The sequence below is a fragment of the Camellia sinensis genome, chromosome 15, assembly GCF_055761805.1.
Source record: "Camellia sinensis isolate YWXY chromosome 15, ASM5576180v1, whole genome shotgun sequence".
Classification (NCBI taxonomy): domain Eukaryota; kingdom Viridiplantae; phylum Streptophyta; class Magnoliopsida; order Ericales; family Theaceae; genus Camellia; species Camellia sinensis.
Genome location: NC_138975.1, coordinates 113,887,346 through 113,907,300, shown reverse-complemented (window position 1 = coordinate 113,907,300; position 19,955 = coordinate 113,887,346). Strand labels below are relative to the sequence as shown.

At 34.9% G+C, this 19,955-nt stretch overlaps 2 long non-coding RNA genes across 5 annotated transcripts in view; both read right to left on the bottom strand.

Annotated features, from left to right (window-relative positions):
- Positions 1-9,529, bottom strand: part of LOC145813772 (uncharacterized) — a 232,694-nt gene extending 223,165 nt beyond the window's left edge. The window contains exon 1 of the long non-coding RNA XR_014357040.1: positions 9,057-9,529. This is a non-coding gene — a long non-coding RNA (uncharacterized LOC145813772). The remainder of the gene's footprint in view (positions 1-9,056) is intronic.
- A 2,951-nt stretch (positions 9,530-12,480) lies between these two features.
- LOC145813773 (uncharacterized) lies at positions 12,481-19,310 on the bottom strand. 4 transcript variants are annotated; one of them, XR_014357041.1, is made up of 6 exons: positions 19,194-19,310; positions 18,707-18,777; positions 18,557-18,602; positions 17,011-17,081; positions 16,861-16,906; positions 12,481-13,414 (listed from the first exon to the last, which is right to left on the bottom strand). It is a non-coding gene; the product is annotated as an uncharacterized LOC145813773 (long non-coding RNA). The 4 variants fall into 4 exon arrangements; XR_014357044.1 differs by having other exon boundaries at positions 12,481-12,845; XR_014357042.1 differs by lacking the exon at positions 19,194-19,310 and adding an exon at positions 19,071-19,185.
- Positions 19,311-19,955: the final 645 nt, after the last annotated feature.

Here is a 19,955-nt window from a genome sequence, read left to right as displayed (position 1 = left end):
TAAGAAGACTGGTTTAACACTTGTTGAAATTTTGAGAAAATTTACAAGTTGAAGTTAAAGTCAAGGTCATGTTGAGTCAAGATTGGTTTAAACACTTGTTGAAATTTTGAGAAAATTTACAAGTTGAGATTTAGCCAAGGTTACGAGTGAAAGAAGTATCTATGCACGTGCCGAGATTACCATGTTGCCAAGACTTGGAAGATAATAGAAGACAGAAGTCTTAAGAAGTAAAAGAAAAGTGGCGAGTTTTGAGCAAACACTTGCGAAAACATTTGTTACAATGTTTTCAAGTGTTAAGCCAAGGCCGAGATAAACAAGACTAGAAGTTGTGTCCAAGGTATTTTACCCCGAAGTGATTACATAGTGAAGGTGTACCTTGAAGACATGCAAATTATTCTAAGTATAGAATCATGCAAACACATTGAAAGAAGAAATTTGAGGGTGCATTCAGATAAGGAAAGAAGGCACTTCTTCCTGACATTGAAGAGTAATTGTTCAGATTACAAAAGTGACACGTCGGTCAAATTAAAGCTTACACTGTTTCAAAAGTAAGAAAAGAGTACTAAGTACAAAGGAAAAAAAAGATCATAAACGAAACTACTCGGCGTTGGCAACGGACTATGTCTCACCCCCAGAAGACAACTGGGGAGACTTCTCGGCAACCTTCTCAGCCTCGAGCTCGATGTCGGTCTCTTGTAGAGTTTGGTCGATGCTCTTCTTGGCGATAGACGCGTCAAATGTGGTCTTCTCAGGGATAGCATCTTTGAGACCTCATCCTCTTCATCCTGAGTCAAGTCGGAGACTTGCTCATTCAGAGTTAAAGACTTGGCCCCAGCAGCTTCTTTATTTCTTCTCGACCTCAGTCTGATCCTCGGACTCAGCTTCGTCTTCGAACTGGCTTGGAGATGGAGGGAATGACAGGATGAGGTTGCTAGCATTCTTGAGAGGAGAATCCTTAGGGACAGGAGCAGACGGATATGTTCAAACATGGCAAACAAGTAGAGACAACAAGGTATGAAACTAAAAAGGGGAAAAAAATGAATAACTCACCGAAGAAAATGAAGTCGGTGTTCAGTATGCCGGAGTCAGATAATGGCAGCAATCGGAAAGGATCAGCAAAAGCTTCACCGGAGGAGAAGAATGGAAGTGGTTGCAGAGCTTGAGAGCTTGAAACATGGCAGATTTGGGAGAATAAAAAGAAAGAGAGTCTAAGGACACAGATAGAAATGAAATGGTTTCGTTGGAATTAGAAATCCTGACGTGCCCGTGCTGACGTCAGACGGCGAGGGGCAGAACTGATGCGACACAATGGGGGCGTGATTGGTATGTTCCAAATTTGATGATGATCTCTGATGATAGTGTGATCTCTGTTGAGATGTTGAACCTGGATGAGAAAGAACATGATGATTCTTGATTCTTAATTCTTGATGAGTGGACATATGAGTCCTAAATTCTTGGCGCCGACAAGCCATGAACTCGGCCGGAGAAGTACATGTATAAGTTCCATCACCTCAGGATGCCGAAGTAATAGAACCTAAGGGGCAGTTGTGGGGACATAATTTTTGAATGACAACACGTGGCCGAGATGTCACCGAAGTGCCAAGAGTCCTAGAATGGGAGAAGACTTTAGTTTGGGTAAATATGAGACTCTTAGAGAGTTTATCCTAATCCTACTGGGAGTCCAAGATTAGTAGTAATCCTAAGTTCATTAGAGCTAGGCTTCTATTGTAACTAGGATTGTGTTGGCTATAAAAGGGTGGCACCCCCATGGGTCTAAGATATGCTTTTGAGATTCTGTCTAGTGAGTTAGGCACTTTTGCTATCTTTGAGAGATATGTATTGACTTGATCGTCGGAGTGCCCCTGGGTGGACGAGCCACTGTCAGAGACTCTTCTTTCTGTTGCAGGTCGTTCGGGCTTAATCTATTCTACCGGTGCTCTCCAGCTGGGTACCTGTTTGGCAGTGTAGTCGGAAAACAGCACACACAAGGAGAAACTTTTGTTATGTATGGTGTTTCTTTTCTTTTTTGTTTTGTTTTGTTTCCTCCTGTGCTCATAATTATATGTTTTTTACAAGCAATAAATATAAGTGATGGCTAAAAAATATACATATACTAGCAGTCTGCACATGCAATGTGTGTGCAACTCGGAAAAAAAAAATATTATAAGAATAATGATAAAAAAATGCACATGCGTCACTCAAGTGATAAGAGCATTTATTATTAAATCCATGGTCATGAATTTGAGACTTGTCCTCCTCTTTGCTTAATTTTCACAAAAACTCCAAATATAGGGGTATTTTGGAGAAAAAAAAAATCAAAATATGAGTAAAATAGTGTCGACACCGCTACTAGCCTTCCTTTTATATATTAGAATAGATAGACATTGGATAGCCATGAAGAATAGGACTTGATTTCGATATTCATGTTATTATGTACGTACATATATGTGTATATAGAGAGTATCATAAAAGAACTGAACAAATTTTTTTATATATTTTTTTAAATTGCCAATCAGTGCATATGCAATGCATGTGTCATATGACCCTTCTAACAGATAAATCAACATTCAATTGCACTTGGTAAATCAAAATTACAAATGTAAAAACAATTTGTTATGTGTGGCCATTTTGGTTATGAGATCCTTGTTTCAAATCATGAAAGCAACATATTTATTTTGTTAAGCTATGTTTGGATCATGAACTTGAGTTGGTATTTAGAAAAGACAAAATGAAATACTAGATAAAATATACATAAAATATAACTATATTTTACTTACTTTCACCCACATTTTCTCTTTCCTTTTTCACTTCTATGATTCAAACACAACTTTAATATTTTAACAAGACTCAATGGAGACACCTATGGCATGCCCTTCCTACTTAGAAACCTTTGGGGGCTAGATATCATCTTTCCAAATCTCAGGGAGAAATATGAAATTAACCTCAAGACTCCGTTAAGTTTGAACAATATATTAATCTAAACTAGTTGAAAATTTTCCTTAATGGGAATTAACCTTCTAAAATTTTACATAGCTCCTCAATCTTCATGAGAAAATTTTCACTAAAATTTTACACCTTAGTGATACAATCACATATGTGCTTCTTTTTCCAAATAAGAAAGGTAAAGCAGCTCCTGAAGGTAACACAATTGTGAGTAAATCGAAAATTATCCCAAAAGTTATGATTCAGTCACACATTGAGACTAAAACGGACAAACTATCAATTCAAATAGGTTCCCAAAATTCATGGTATAATTTTTAAATGATCAATGTATATATGTTGGGCAGCCATTTGCTAATTACTTGTAACACCTTGTGAGCAAATCAGTATAATCACAATGGAGATAAAACTTTGATCTTTACTTCGAGAACCGCATGTGCTTAATTTACCTAATGTCAAACCTCGATTCGTTTGAACACCATCTATTACTCGGAGTTAGAATCTGATAGTGGCATTTGGTAAGCTTCTTTTGGTTCTGTGTTAGTGATGGAAGCAGGACGATCTTGGTTTGACACCGCTCTCTTCTTGTGTCTCTTATTTGGTCTATCTGCATCATCGTGGAAATTTTCATATGGTGATTGAGCAAACATACAAAAAGCAGAGGAAAATAAAAATGTATAAAACAAATACTATTTAACATACAAAATGCTTATGCAAGTCCCACTGTAGTGAATTGGCCAGTTATGTATGCATACCAAAATTAAGATCACTGATGTTTATGTTTATTAGTTGTAACTATGTGTTAAAATAGGAATTAATATCGGAGATTGATGTCAACTGTAAATCGCCTTTACTAAGTATAAATAAAAAGTCGAGAATAAATTTGAGTAGTTTTTCTTTCATTTCTATGAGATATGTACGTTTGAGAGGTTCTCACTCAGTTGGGTGTGAGTTTCTTCCTCAATGGAAGCGAGTTTCTTATAGGTTTTTTCCTAGGAGCAGAGAATTGCATTTCTGAGTAAGAAACGTCAACCAAGAAGGAATTTTTTGCTACTAAGAGTGAAAAACTCAATAACTTAAGCTAAAAATGCCGATTTTACCTTTGATGAGGGCAAGCTTCCGTCTCTACAATGAAAGTTTTTGACGAAAAGTATTTACATAATATTTAATTTTTAATATTTTTTTACTATTTTAATATAAAATTCAAAATTCTAATGCCTCAACTCAATGCCTTGAGGGTTACGTCTCTCCTCACAAGGGAAAAAATGCCTCACGCTACGCATTTGCCTTTAAAAACTTTGGTAATTAGTAGTAAGAGGTGCCAAAAGGAGAAATGTTGGCAGTAGTTGTTGGAATTTATGGTTTTATAGGCTTAGTTTGAGCCAACTTTGAGCCCAAATTTGAGTGGGGCCCACACGTCTTTTGGGGTGGGTCCAAAGAGGTGACGTGTTCCTTGCCGCATGGCAAGTCACACGGTAAAGACGGTTCGTGAAAACCATTTATGAGTGAATGGAAAATTGACGTTGTTTTTGAGTTCGTCGAATGGACAATTAAAGAGTCAACAATGGGTTTCCTTGAAATGTTAGTCCCATATTGAAACTTTAAGTGAGCTTATGTGGGTATATAAGCTCTAGGTGGACAAACTTGAATTGGGCCCCAAGGGGGGCATCCCAAGTTTGTAAAAGGGAGAAGTTATGGACAAAATGGGCTTTGGCCCAAACCACCACACACGCGCATGTGCCGTGCCACGGCGAGGGTATGGGTCTGGTTGGTCCTTATATTAATTTTTTGGACAAAAATTCTTGCAAGAAAATTATTTTTTCTAAATAAAATTAATTCAAATTTTGCGCCAAATTTGAATGCAATTTTCGGTCCACAACAGTGCCTCCTCCGGTTCAGCAGGTTCAAAGAGTCCGGTCCAATTTCCAGCAGTCCAGCAGACAAATTTAAACAATTCGCACTTGTTCTGGTTTTTATCAGACCTGCTCGGTTCAAACTGTATCTGTTCAGGTTGATTGCACTTGTTCAATTCAAAATCATATCTGTCCGAATAGGCACCACTTGCCTATAAATATTGGATCATTCCAGCAGTGTTCTTCATCTAGAAAAATCTGTTCCCTTCCCCTTTTTGGTCTCTCTTTGCATTATTCTTCATACTAGTTTTAGAGAAATTTTTGGGAGTATAAAACGCAAGTTCTAGTTTACTAAAACAGATTGTTTTTAGTGCTAATACAATCTGTGTTAGATCATTGTATTCTGGGAGATAGATGTCATTTTTCCATAAACACCTGAGTAGGGCAAATTTGTTTTAAGGATAGAGTGTTACACACTCGACTTAATCAATTTTTGTACTTATACATTTCGGTATATAAATTCTGCAAGTAATTTATTTTTGTTTGTTTAATTTGTTTTAAGTTATTTTGTTTTACACAGAAGATTCTTCCAACAGTAGTTTCCAAAATTTTTTAGGGTTTGAGGTTGGGAACTATATAACACATAACATCAGCAGCCTCCAGGTAGTTCAACACAAAGTGAAACACAATTTCATTTTCCAAAGGAGCCATTGAATCAGTATGTCCTTGAAAAATGGTAGGGGATAATTGCTAAAGAAAATTATTAGAGAATATCAATGAAGGAACACAATCATACAGGAATGATTGGTGGTGAGGTAAACAAGTTCAACTAGCAAGCAATAGATTCCCAACAAAGGAACAATTATACAAGAATGAATTTGTGGTGAGGGAGACAGAAAAATCCTTCTTTAGTTTTTTTTTTTTTTTTTGTCTTTTTTAGTGTCCGTGAGTTTGGGGTGGGGTGTTGCTTTTTCAATGAGAATGACAAGTCTAGAAATTGCAAAGCTGGAAAATGTGAATTGTTCAATGAGAATGACAAGTCCTCAAAGCTATCACTTAGTACAATAATCTGTTAGGGGCAGAAATAAAATGACATTGAATAGGCAATAGCATGGCTGTCAAGAAAATAAATTAAAAAAAAAAAAAACAAAACAAAAACAAAAACAAAAAAGGCTGCTACCCACAAGGTATATGTGACTGCCTTTGAACTTAATGAAGGGAAACTATGAAGAATACGTTGCGAATGGGATTTATACCACATCCACCAATGTGAATGGAAGCACACAATGCAAACACCAAAGAGAAAAACAATTAGACACAGATTTTTGTGGTTCAGCACCAATTGCCAACATCCATGGAAGAGAGATTCCACTATGAATAAAAAATAGATAATACATGTGAGACGGTCAACACACTCAAAACCCATATCACTACTAGAACCCCATGGTCAAGAGTAGTTGAGCCCTTGATCACTCCAGTGCCTTCACGGTATTTTTTGTCACCCCTTACATCTCTATTTTTTTTTTTTTTTTGGGTGAATACATCTCTATTTTATCATCCTCTTAATCTTGCTAAAACATATACTCTCCATAACTATTTATAATAGTCTATCCACAAAAAAACTAGTTCCATAAAATTAAGTAACCAAAACCTACACATTGGGTCCCCCAATAGATTCCAGACTCTACTATCCTAACCCAAATACATGTTTAAACTAACCTAACAAATGTATGGGACCTACATTTATAACATGGGTGGACTTATCCTAACAGAATATTAATAGAAGTTACTAAATTAATCAAGTAAAATATTATGTAGCCAAGACATTACATATATAAAAAATAATTAGAAGGAAAATAATGATGCTGAAAAGTAGAAAAGGGAAATAAAAGAAAGGACTAATCATGAGCCAGAAGAATATCAATGAAACCACATTGGAATGGAAATGAAGATAATGGCTGGGGAAAAAAAAAAAAAAAAAAAAAACAATAACAATGCTCCCAGGAGCACAATATGCTATGACTTATTTTTGGCTCAGTTGAGTTTGATTATTTGATTGACTTGGGTGAGTTGATTGGCTCCTTCGTAGCCAGATGCTACCAAAAGACATCAATGCTTCCAAGGGGAAGACTGGACCAATCCTTGCCAATCCTTAGATCTCCCAGGTGATTGTGGATTCCATTCATGGTGCTACCAATTCTCTGTTTCATTCCTGTCCCTTTGGGTAGAATGGTTTGGACCTACTTACCAAATAGGATCTGCATCTTCAGGAACAACTGCAGGAGCTTTTGTTCTCTATGATGAGATAAACAAAAAAGGTTTGAGCAGACATCTTGTATGAAAGAGATGCAACTCTAAGCTCCAGAGTGTATACTTCCTTAAAAAAACTACAAAGTTTAATGAGTATCAATCTAAGAAGCACAGACACTACTAAGAACGTAATGTGCCGTGTCCGACACTCACAGAACACCTAAGTAGCACAGGTGCGGGTACTGGTATGCTGATACGGCAAAACCTCAAAAAAAAAAAAAAAAAAGATACGGGTACAACTGGAGTACGTCAACAAATTTTTTATTTTTCATAATTTATAGTTTGAGATTCAACCTACTAATCAAAGTTTAATACCAAAACTAAAAGGCGAAATTACATAACCAAAAGAGAAATCACAATTCAACAATACCAATATCAAAGAAAAGTCCATAAGCTATTTTAATGCCATTAAATATGAGAAATTACAAAACAAAGTTTCATTCCAAAAGCAAACTAAGAAAAATTTGGAAACTTAAAACATCAATTTACACTTTCATCAACTTCATCATTGAATACTATATCTTTCATCTTTAACACGTCAAGTAAAAGATTTGCAATTTCAAGTAAATCATAACTCTCTAATAAATTAAATGTATCACCACCAATGTCCCATAGCTTGGTGTACCCCCGATGTACCCATTATGTACCTACGAACCCGGTAAGTATTTCAAGTACCCGATATACATGCAACCCTAACGGTACGCGTACTAGTACCCTGTAAGTACCTGGTATGAGTAAGGCAATATTTTTTGAGTACCCTTGCTTTATAGCCGGAATTTTCCAACACTTAGACACTCATGAAACATATTATGAGTTTGAGTAAATAACTTGGAATATAATGATACAACAAAAGTTAAGTAAATTTATACCTATTCTCCTCCTTTATACTTCAAAAATGAATATATTTTACTTAAATATTCATATATATGACATAATAATTATTTATCATTATATATGACATATGTTTGATAAATAAATAAATTATATATTTTGTAGAAGTCCTGAACGTGTCGTGTCCTATATTTTTTGAAAATTTACATGTCGGTGCATAAATGTCGTGTCACGGTTCATGCTTCTTAGGTATCAATAATGGAGTGAAGGTAATTAAACCCCTCAGTAAAATATACAAATTCATCTATTCAAGCACCAAAAGGAAGCTTAATCCTTAAAAAAGTTTGTCTATGTTAACTTACAAAAAAGGGGAGCTCCCTAGAGTCACCATCTTCAATTATTTGAGAGATCTACTAGATGATCTACCAACCAAATAAAAAAGAAACAACTCAACGTGAAAAGGTGCACTAAACCACAAAGAATGTTGCATTTGTGTTAACTGCTCAATACAAAGTGAAATATATCTCAATAATTAAAACATGTAGTAAACTCCATCTCACAACAGATCAAAGGCCAAACCTCTGAACTTTCTTCAGAACCATTATACCTCACAACAAGTTGTGATGCAGGATCCACATCGTCATTCAGAAATGCCTCCAACATGTTTTTTGGCTTTTTTTCCCTCAATTTTAATACTATCTTCGGTAGCATTCCTTTTGTAACGTACAATAATTAACTGTGGTACATCTGTTATATCCCTCCTAGGCCCACATGTTTCATAGTTGTTCTCCGTTTGAGTGTGGAAAAACAATATCGCTGGAGAAGAGAAATTAAGTGACTAATACAGTTGCAATAGATCATTTGTTAAATGTTCCGGCATAGAATAGTCCATCATGATCATTATTAATTAAAAATTATAATCCATAATTAGTAAGCACACATACTTCTACATAAAAAATAAAAAATAAAAAACCTACAAGTGGTTCTAGAAATAACAGTGGAGAGATAGAAAGATCATTCCTTCAACTAAATAAAGCAGAAGCAAACAACCTCAAATCATATGTACAATGCTGCTGCAATGACATCTTACACAATAATTATTGGAGTTAATGAATAATTCACTTTGCAATATAATACTACATGCCTCACATATGCTACCTGGTGAACTTAGTTTAATTTTCATTATATAACACCTTCTGTGAGAGGAATCACATTCTGTTTCCTACACTAAATAGCTTGACCTACAGAATAGCATTATTTGTATAGTTGGAGAGAAATCACATTCTTTGTACATATGGCTTGATCACAGAAATTCATTCTATGTACTTTGTACACTTCTTTGTATTTCAGTCTTTGAGATGAATCACATTTTCCTGTACATATAGCTCGATCCACGGAACAGAGTCAACCAACAAAAGTACAAAATTTTTTGTGAGAGATAACCTCCAAAGTTTTTAAAATGACCAAGAATCATAATGAAAAGCTTTTGCCTTCTTTGGTTTAGTTTATGAATTGCTTTTGAGTTTTTTTGTTTTTCAATTTTTTTTTGGGGGGAGGTGTGTTCTTTGGTGAATTTTTTTCATATTTTAGTCCTTTTTTTTAAAACTTTTTAGATGCGTCTAATCTAGATGCACTTAAAAATAAAATATTTGTAAAAAAATCTGAAATTGTCTTTAATCAACTTTTTTTAGATTTTTTTATAAATATTTTAAATTTTAAGTGCATCTATATTTGGTAGATCTAAAAAAATTAAAAAAGTTTAAAACTAAATATATGAAGAAAAAAATTTGCTAAAGACAAAAAATAAAACAAAACAAAAAACTCAAAAACAATATTGAGTTTCGAAAGTTGGTTTGAACTCAAATAGGATAACAATGAATGATGAATACTTTTAATTGGCCATGCCTCACATGGAGAACATAATCTAATACACCAAACAATTGAGGTGTACATGCTTTGCACTAGACAGGCCATGGCGAAATATGTATTTACCAAAGCTTGTAAATGTGAATGCGTAAGTTTTTAAAATGACCAAGAATCAACACACAAGCACTTCAAATTTCAAATTTTTATCTTTAGTGAGAAGAAGTTATTTAAAATTAAATATGAATGTATAAATACTTTTCTGTTCAAGGTGTTGTTGAGCATTTCATTACAGAATAGGAAACTTGCCGTCATCGAAGATGAACTTGACATTCTTAGTTTCAATTATTGAACTTCTTACTTGAGTCTTAACCTCATATTTTTTTCTTGGTTTTTTCCCCGGAATATGATTGTTACAAAAGAGGTTCTTATTTTTTATGTATAAATTTAAACTAGGTATTAGATCATCAAAAAAAAAAAACTAGGTATTATAATAAGCTTAATAACAACCCAAGACAAGCTCCCCATATACGTACTGTTACATAGACTCAGGTATAAGTATCGGGTGCGGGCGTGTATCCAAGTGTCAGACCTTCATAAATTTAAATCTTGGGATACATATCCAAAATTGGATATGGGTACGGAAACACGTCATATGTACATATATATTGCATATTGTATGATACTCTCGGATGAGACGTTGTAAATTGTGTAAAAATATAGTAGAAATTAAATAGGATATAGGAAATATATGAAATTTCTATATCTAATTCATGTGAAAGGCTAAAAATATTGCCTTACTAACAAATGTCAGTTTTTTCTTCATGTATTGTCACAAATTAAAGGATCTAAGTGTTTAAATTGGGTACGAGTGTCGGACAAATATCCCACACCCTTACCCATGCCATATCCAGTAGCCATGTAACACAACTCCTCATATTTATGTGCAAAACGAGTACAAGGTGCACATGAGTTGCACGCCGCAAACTGTGATGTGCAAGTCTTTTGAGAGTTTCACCCAAAAATTAAAAAAAAATAAACCTCAATGCATTTTACCTTAGCCTCGCCTTGAAATGAGCCTCAATACATCTTTTAAATACACAATATATCTATATAAACATGAAATATTGTAGGATTTGTGGCTCAAATCATACATTGACTTTCTAAGATTAATAATGCATATTTTGAAAGATTATTAAAAAGTAATTGAATTTTTTTTAAAAAAAAAATTTAAAGGAAAAGAAAAAGAAGAGCCATAAAAATGAGAATTACATCTTAAAATTCCAAATCAGTGACAGGCCTCTCTAATCTTCCCAAAAAACCATATTCATATGTCAAAAGGTTTATGATAGCAATCGGATTCTTGGACATTTCCAAAAGTTTTAAGTAGAAATTCTCAGTTGCTTACAACACGAGAGTATAGCGCATAAGGAAGTTGTGACCATGTTTTTTGATACCTTGTGTTAGGTTTTATTCTTGGCAATCCCGTTTGACAAAACTTCTTTTAGTTGTAATTTTATTCGATCTTTTATTTCAGTGAGACTATGAGTGTTTAGATGCGAATTCAACCCGAATTGTGCCTTGCAGGGGAGTTAGTGTTGTGAATTCTTTCAGGTTTGCCACTTTGCTGACTATGTCGAGGATCAAGCTGCCCGATTAGCTTGCGGGGGTCGAGAAGGCAGCGCCCAGGCGAGGTCGAGGGGCAGCGCCCCCGAAGCAAAAGGCAAAATTGTAATTGAAGTTGCTTGACCGATCGAGCGGAGAATCCTTAGTTCCAGAAGTTTGAGCTGTCTGCAAAAGTACTGGAAGTTGTGTTTTTGCGCTCGAGTGGCACTTCTTGCCCTCGAACGTAGATCCGTGTTCTGAAACACGCATTTTAGTCAGTCTGCTCGAGCGGTCATTCCTACGCTCGAGCAGAGATCGCGGTTCTGTTTTCTATAAATCTACAGTTTGCTCCAATTTTAAGTTACGGCTTTCAGATCTTCTTCTTGGATATTAGGGTTTATATCTGGAGCTTCTTTGCTAGTTTCTTTGATGTTTGTTTGAGTATTAACTGGTGGATTGAGAAGTATACATCAAAGGATTGTTTGTTTTATTCAATACAAAAGAGAGAGTTGTTCTTCGGTGGATTCCGTGAAATTCGGGATTGAAGCTTTGGTGGATTCCGGAGTGGCTCATCATCGTGATTCGACATCGGTGTTGTGGATTCAACGTTGGGCAAGACAATTCCGAGGTGAAGACGGGGCTGGAAGAGGCACACAAGGGTCGGTTCGATTCGGGCGTGGATTCGCTACGTAATTAAGAGTACACTTGTGTAATTCCTTTATGTCTTCTTAGTGAATTGTTTTGTAGTTCTTGCCCATGATTTTTTTATCACAATTGGAGGCACTCCAATTGTGGTTTTTCCACGTAATATCGTTGTGTCGATGTGTCTTTGATTGTTTGATTGGGATTGATATTTACTGGTTAAAATTGATACATAATCACAAATCAATATCTAAAGGATTTCTAGATTTTTCACCCTGCATTTGCATGGCTAAAGGTCACATGTGGTTTTAGCATTTTATGTTTTAGAATTAATCCTGCTATTAGATTGAATGATTTATAATGTGAATAATTTCACATTATTTTATGGCAGTATAACACTGTCAAAATTTGTAACAGCAATAATCACTGGCCATCTTTTCCAAGTTAGGCCACCATTTGGATTAAGATACTGGCACTTTGGCAAAAATCGTCCAATGCCAATAGTGATCCCAACTAAGTTCGACAGAGAAAAAAATTTCAGAAAAAATTGCTACCAAGTACCATACACATCACATACATGACCCTCAAATTAATTAATCCATTCACTACGACAAATGTGAATTGAACTTCAACTAATCTTTGAAAACATTGACATGCTTGACAAACAAAAGGTGACACTTGTTGGGGTTCCCCATCAAGCCAGGTAAATATCAACTGCTTTTCCTTCAGTGCAACAGCCGCTAGCGATGATGGCTGATCTTTATCAACTGTGGACGGTGCTTCTTGGATCCTGTGCATAGTCTTTATCATAGTAATTTACTCCATTTAGTAAACTAGAAGAATATACTAGCATTTGGGCATGCATACATGAATCTTTCTGTCATATTCAATGTCAAATTTTGAATGAGTACACTTTCTATGTCACAACTTCGAATGAACATCAGGATCTTTGCCAGGATTCAACAAATAAAGTTCTTTCACATTCTGCGTTTTCTTTCTAACCGCTTTCTCTACTATTTTTTTTTTTTTTTTTTTTTTTAAGTTACCTTTTCTATTCTTTCTTAGGTAGTTGTCTATATTAATTTATGAAAATTTGTCTTCAAAGTTTAGAAACATGAGCTGATATCACTAGACAATGATTTCCCAACAAAGTAGCTAAATCATTTCTAGGAAATAACTACCAAGTAGGGATTTAATTTAACATAACAAGCAGGCCAAACAAACTACTGCATGCATTTTGTTGAGTTCTGGGCTTGATCTTCCCGCTAGAATAACACAGTACCAAATTGCTGTTTCATTTCCAGCATGAGAATAGCCACAGGCATCACAACCCAGCTCCATGGACGTCACACTTCTCAATTGTGGAAGCTCTAAAAATAAGGAACAAAGATTCACAAAATCTTAGAATGTATAATCCGGGTTGTGTTATACATGTATATGTAAATATATCCCAACGGGTATGTATTATAGGCATAGGAATATAGACATAGTTATATCTTCATATAACTTCAAAGCTATGTTACATGCACTTGGAAACGGGTATCAGGTGCCTGCATGTGCTGAACTATCAAGTTCAAACCTTTTATGTCCAAGGACACCAGAACACAGCTAGATTCATATACTCTCAAGGGGATGCCGCCCATGTTTTACGCTATAAAAACCAAAAAAATAAAAAACAACTCCTATATAACAAAATTCAAAAAAGGATTCAATGAAGGCTCAACACCCTCGACCTCGAGATTCAATTGTAAAAGATGGTTAGAATTTTAATCTTTAAAACAAAAATGAAAGTTTTAAGACTCTTTTCTTTTCTTGTTTTTGATAATAAGCAAACTTTATTGAAAAAACATCAAGACGATGCAAAGAATATAAAACTAAAAGCAAGCAAAAAACATATACAAGAGTAAAGCAAAAACAACTACGGAATCAAGTCCTCTACGAAGTCAACAAAAGTTAGCACATCCGGGTCTGCTGATAACGATATCCAGCCATGCAACACAGTGAACAAACACTGTTCCAACCATGTCACCAAACGCGTCTCCCCCAAAAAAACTCACCTATTACGCTCCAACCAAACCAGCCACATCAAACAATGGCCAGCAAGCTTCCATGGCTTCCGAAATCTTTTCCCAACCCTTCCCCCAGCCTAACTCTGTAACACTGCCATCACTGACCATCGTTGAACTCGAGGAAAACCGAAAATAGCAACAATAAACATCCAAAGACGTGAAGCAACTGAACAACAAGTAAGTGATCCACCGTCCCCGCATACCCACTGCACATGCAACACCAGTTCACTAAAATATGACCACGACGAATCAGATTATCAAAACTTCTTCTATTAAGCTCCCTTCAGATGTTCCAGGATAAAATGGGAGGTCCTAACCGCCAATCACCTCTTTTTTCTCTTTTCAACTCTGGCTACCCTCCAAGAAAGCAAAAGGTCCCAAACATTTGAAAGGAAGACTCCAACCACGTCAAACAAGACTAAAAATAAGGCCCAAATGTCCCAAAAGATGTGATCCCTCTCCTTCCTCACATAATCACTAACAACAACCCATCTATCAATTGCTATCTGTCAAGAGCTAGACAGGCCAGCTCTAACTCCTCTCCACAGCAAAGATGTCACCAAAACACAAACTTCACATGATGGTGAAAAACATACCCAACCTTCCTAACAACCTTTCAAAGGCCCACACCAATGCACGAAAACCTCCAAAGACATCCAATCACCCCGCCTACGAATTAGGATCATCTCCTTACTCTCTCTTCTTGCTTGCCAACTTGTAATGGTGGAGATGCATCTTAAAATGATCCAATGGTCTAGATCTGGCTTGTTTAATATTTTTATTTTTTAAAATAGCCAGATCTGGACCATTGAATTATATGCATCTCTATTATTGCAAGTAGGGAGATAAGGAGAGAGAGTATGGAGAGAATCTGGACTCCCCGCCTACACCCATATTTTGCCAACATAAACCTTCTCCAAAATTTGTCTCTCTCACACACAAAACTACATAACCACTATTCCAAAAAAGCTTGCTTGAAGATTTTAAGACGTCAAATCCCCAACCACCCACTCAAATAAGGGAGCAAACCATATCAAATCAACCAAGTGGTTCAATATATACCCCCCAACCCACCCCAAAGAAAGTCCCTTCACAAACTAAGCATTGTGTCCCAATTGAGTAGAGTCGGCTACCTGAATTCTTTTGTTCTATTCCGCTCTGTCAAAGGCTATATGACCAATTAAATTTAATAAATTCAATTATTTTTTACTACAACATCACATGTCAGTTTAAATCTTTCCCTCCTAACATTTTCATTTATGGTGATCATATCACTTTTACTTACTGTTTCATCTACAAATCTTTGTTGCACATAACAACCATCTTAATCAGCGTAGGGCTATCACCTTTTTAAAAATAGAAAATAAATAAATAAATATATATATATATATATATCAAACTTAACCTAAAATTAATTCATCCAAAAAACCAACAAGGAATTCCCTAAAACAATCGCCAAACTCCAATTAACTAAAGGAATCACTAAAACAATCACCCATTTTTTAATTCATGCACTCCAACCTCAAAAATTTTGTAACACCACTACATTCAAATATAACACAATATGCACAACGTTAAGGTTCAAACATTCACAAGTTGGGATCAAAAACCCTGATATTTGCACTAAGGTTAATAAACATTTCTACATTTTTTACTTGTCCTCCCTCCCTCCCTGGGAACATGTTTTAAGTCAACCCGAAAATGTTGATATTTTTGCTAACAAATTTGTGACTTTCTCATTGTTTTAACTAGTATATTCATTTTCAAACTTTCTTATGGTATATCATAGCATTATTATTATTATTATTATTATTATTATTATTATTATTTAAGGTAGCTAACATATTCTGACTAAAGCCAAGAATTTACATATATGTAAAAGGATTTAAGCAACACAAAACTAACTCCTTGGCAACCATATGTCAGAATACGGATTGGAAATTTTGATGAGACTATCCTGTGTTATGCTCTTTCCTTTTTTATTGTGTATCCTCCATGTTTTTATAGTTTAATATATTAAAAAGGTTGTACTTATGCCTTGGTTCATGGGAACAAAGAATGCTTTGTCTAATCTCTCGTCCATGATAAACATAATCTCAACATAGAACAACTTACGAGCATTTAGTAGATCACAAAAGTAAACTAAATCAGCTAAAGGATATCTATAAGAATATTTGTATAATAGCACAGCCCATTGGAACCAATAAACACAACCTAGTCAGTTTCCCATTAACTCTCAAATGCAAACACAAGATGATCCCTCACAAGAAGCAACTTTGCAAGATGCATTGCTGAGTCATTTATTCTACTATGTGGGAAGAACGGTGGGCACTCTGCAGGCTTATGCTCCCGTAAAATCTAAAGAAAAAGGGTTGCTTTATAAGGGGGGCCACATTTGACAAAAGATTCTACCACAAATTTACACAATACGGAAAAAAGGTTGCAACACAACATCTTATCAAATGAAAACAAAATCATAACCTGACAAGTTCTGTACAATTCGATTCATGTGAAGGAAATTATCAAGGAAGATTTCTACATAGGAAAACATGTACCGAGGAAAAACTTCATAGTCATAAACATTTGTACGTGTCAATCACATGAGGTTTACTTGCACATTAGAATCACTGTAACAAGCCATTTACACAATGGTTGCACTCACTCAAGTAATATGACCGGGCAAATTTTGTTATAGTGTCAAGGCCCTAGATTATAAAACTTGATAAAGTAAAAACAAACAGCATTACCTTGATGTTTATTCTGTTCCATTATAGCTACAAACCATGAATCGTCCTGCAGATAATGTGCACTGCTTAGCTTGTTATGTACATACACATTATTTATGTTACAAAGAGTAGCAAGAAAGACTATGAAACAAAATAAAAAGAGAGACATACCATGGTACACAACATGTTTGATTCCATGTTCTTTCAAAAATACAATTGCAGGTGCAGATTCCACTCCAAACCTGTTGTTGATAATAAGAACTCTGTCAAGGTCATACATCATTTTGGGAAAAAAGGAACAAAAAGGTAGAAAAAGGAAAAGAAAAATTCAGAAAAGAAATGCAGATTAAACATGAAAAGCACTTGTCAAGGTCAAGACCTTCTCTTTAACCTTTAGCCCTATTTATTAACGGCATTTTCGCAATGTCAATTGCCATTGCCCGTACTCGTGGAACATCCAAAACCATACTATCAAAAAAACCCATACCAAGGAGATCCAAATCCAAATAAACCCTCAAAGCAAAAATGACTTCCATACTCCCTATGCTACAAAAATTTGAACAACTATCATGGATCTAATTTAGGTGAAAGAAACGAAGAGCTTTTTACACACACAAAACTCCATAACCACTTTCCCAAAAGAGCTTGATTGAAGATTTTAAGATGCCAAATCCCCAACCACCCACTCAAATAAGGGAGCGAGTCGTATCAAATCAACCAAGTGGTTAAATATATCCCCCAACCCACCCCAAAGAAAGTCCCTTCACAACTTTTTCAACCACTTAGCTACTAAGACTGGAATGGTAACCACCAAACCAAACCAAACCAAGCATTGTGTCCCAATTGAGTGAAGTCGGCTACACGAATTCTTTTGTTCTATAGATGACAAATTAAATTTAATAAATTCCAATCATTTTTTACTACAACATCACATATCAGTTTAGATCTTCCGCTCTTAACGTTTTCATTTATGGTAATAATATCACTTTTACTTACTGTTGCATCTACAAGTCTTTGTTGCACATAACAACCATCTTTATTAGCGTAAGACTACCACCTTTTTAAAAATAGAAAATATATATATATATATATATATATATATATTTATCAAACTCAACCTAAAATTATTTCATCCAAAAAACCAACAAGGAATTCCCTAAAACAATCGCCAAACTCCAATTAATTAAAAGAATCACTAAAACAGTCACCCACTTTTTAATTCATGCACTCCAACCTCAAAAATTTTATAACACCGCTATTTTCAAATACAACACAATATGCACAACGTTAAGGTTCAAACATTCACAAGTGGGGATCAAAAACCCTGATAATTGCACTGAGGTTCATAAAAATTTCTACCTTTTATACTTGTGCTCCCTCCCTTCCTGGGAACGTGTTTTAAGCCAACCCAAAAATGTCAATATTTTTGCTAACAAATCTGACTTTCTCATTGTTTTAACAAGTATATTCATTTTCAACTTTTTTATGGTATATTGTAGCATAATTATTATTTTTTTATTTAAGGAAGCTAACATATTCTGACTAAAGCCAAGAATTTACATATATGTGAAGGGATTTAAGGAACACAAAACTGACTCCTTGGCAACCCTATGTCACAATGGTTGCACTCACTCACGTAATATGACCGGGCAAATTTTGTTATAGTGTCAAGGCCCTAGATTATAGAACTTGATAAAGTAAAAACAAACAGCATTACCTTGATGTTTATTCTGTTCCATTATAGCTACAAACCATGAATTGTCCTGTAGATAATGTGCACTGCTTGGCTTGTTATGTACATACACATTATTTATGTCACAAAGAGTAGCAAGAAAGACTATGAAACAAAGTAAAAAGAGAGACATACCATGGTACACAACATGTTGGATTCCATGTTCTTTCAAAAAAACAATTGCAGGTGCAGATTCCACTCCAAACCTGTTGTCGATAATAAGGACACCGTCAAGGTCACACACCATTTTGGGGAAAAAGAAACAAAAAAGTAGAAAAAGGAAAAGAAAATTTCAGAAAAGAAATGAAGATTAAAAATGAAAAGCAGTGTTGTCAGAATCTTAATGAAAAATATAGGTATTGAGGATTCATATGATTCGTTCAAACAAAAAGGATTCATATGATGGTGGATTGAATCGTGAGATACGTTTTGTATTGTATCGATTTCATATTGTATCACAATTTGACATGTATTTCATGATTAGATATCATATCAATACCTTCTCTTTCATTTCACCTTTAGCCCTATTTATTAACGGCATTTTCGCAATGTCAATTGCCATTGCCCGCACTCGTTGAACATCCAAAATCATATTATCAAAAAAAAAAAAAAAAAACCATACCAAGGAAGGAGACCCAAATCCAAGTAAACCCTCAAAGCAAAAATGACTCCCATACAATACTCCCTCTGCTACAAAAATTTCAACAACTATCACGGATCTAATTTAGGTGAAAGAAACACACAGACCATTTGGATTTGGATTGGGGTTGGGGTTGGGGTTGAGACCCAAGATTTGAGCCGAAAGGCTTGTTTGGACTATGACCATATACCTCAGAACACACGAGTATGTTTATGCTACTCATCCAAACACGTCCTAACGTGTGTCTGATTGCAAGCTGGGAACCAAACGAACCTTTTGTTTTTGGGTACCAAACGAACTAGCCTCAAGAAATTGGCCCAATTGAAAAGCAAAATCCTTTTGTGTTATTTTCGGAACGAGTTACACCAACATTCTCTGTAATTTGAGGTTTATGTTATTTTGATTTTTAATTTTTTAATTATCATATATTTAACTCTAAATTTAGAATTTTATTTAAAATAAAGACAATCAAATATATTTTTTTTGTAAATGGCTTATTTTAAGAGCAAAATCATCGTACAACTTATTTCTATTAGTTAACTTATATGTTGTTTAAAATGTAATGATATTTTTTTAATGAATAATGCTGCAATTTTTTTGATTATAAAGTTCTGTTTGTTTTGATTTTTAGAATCTATTTTCAAAAAAAAAAAATTAAGAAATTAAAAATTAATTTGGTAAAAAAAATTTAAAACACATCATTTTTATATAATTTTATCTTTTGGGAGGATAAAAATGATTTTT